We start from the raw sequence: 1,533 nt of genomic DNA on the forward strand, positions 1-1,533 counted from the left end.
TAGGGTCTGCCCTTGTCACATGTATACCTTTTGTCCCTCCCCTTTCTATTATGTGTACACCCCTAGCTCATCCCCTTCCTATTACACTTATGCCTATTGTACAACCCCTTCCTGTGACATATGTCTTTACCTGTAATTAGGGGGCTTGCACATCCCCCAAAGAGATAAAAGCCTTGATTAGCAATAAATCGCTCTCTCACCCTCTCCTTTGCTCTTACTGCTTGTCTCCCATCTCCACGTGGACCACCAAGAGTAGTCGAGGTGAGCATGCTACCCTGAAATGTGTCTGACACCTTCATTTTACTCTCTCTCCCATCTCTCCTGTTTCTCTATGACGTTATTATAATCTTTACATATCGTAACCGTACAATTGCACCTGCCGAATCCATGATTACTTGTGGGGGGCTGGCTTCCCCCACACATGGAGTCCAGAACCTACACCAAACTTACAGCCGTTGAGTCCACGTCAACTGAGAGTGACCCTATAAGGAAGGTTAGAACGGCCCCTGTGGGTTTCCGGGACGTAGATCTTTACAGAAGTAAAGCCCAACTCAGCAGTAGATGAATCTTCCTTGTCATCAGTGGTCCCAGATTAGAAAGCAGGTTTTCCGATCACAGAACTCTCCTTGGCCCAGGAGAAAGAAGGATGGAGCCGGCAGAATTCCTGGCCGCTGGATTCATGACGAGAGAGGTGCTTTCTTTTGCTCCCCATCTAGATCCGGAGACTTAGGGCAGGGCGTCTCAAGAGACAGATGCCAGGCATGCCCCCCAAAGACGTCCATGTCCCGCTGGCTAGCAGAAGCACAGGGTCATGGTCCTGGCTCCGGGGAGCATTTGCTGCTTGCATCTTCCCGCACGCACGCACGCACGCACTCACTCACACAACGGCCCACGAGGGCGCCGTTTTGAATATTAGAGCCCGTTATCAGTTTTTCCTGTCTGCACCCTTGTGGGCAGCAAGGTCCAGACAACGGGGCCCGTGAAATTCAATGCACTTTGTTCTCTTCTGTGCGGTACCACCCTGCTGACCAGGCGAGGGACCTGGAAAGGGTGGTTTCTTCCTTTTCTCCTTGTCTTTCAAGAAAATCTTTTGTCAGCCTCTTTTCCAAGAGTAGGGCACCGTCGACATCTCTGACGCCGTGTTGACAGGTTGTCTGCGCTCAGTGATCAGTTCACTCATCCATCCGATGCTTTGGGGGCCCTGACCACCAGCCACCTCACCCTGACCTCTGAGGAGCCCGCAGTGGGGGTGATTACTCACCCCCCTAGCAACGGTTCCCAGGGACCAGGTTACGTCCCTAGATTCTGGTTGGGAAATAACAGTGGAGGCCGAGCAATGGCCTCTCCTGACCCTCTTCTCGTATTGCTGACTTTGACAGCGGACTCGGAGGCTAGCTTGGCGGCAGCTATAGCAACAATACAGTGTAGAGTGAGGGAAACCAGCAGGCTTATTCCTAAAACTGTCTTTGAGATTCCCGTGAGCAGTGGTTTCCACCTAAGGGGTAAGGAAGGCACTGAGTGACATTGTCAGGG

Source organism: Echinops telfairi, unplaced genomic scaffold (genome assembly GCF_000313985.2).
Source record: "Echinops telfairi isolate 266 unplaced genomic scaffold, ASM31398v2 ScPeMD7_5;HRSCAF=22, whole genome shotgun sequence".
NCBI lineage: Eukaryota > Metazoa > Chordata > Mammalia > Afrosoricida > Tenrecidae > Echinops > Echinops telfairi.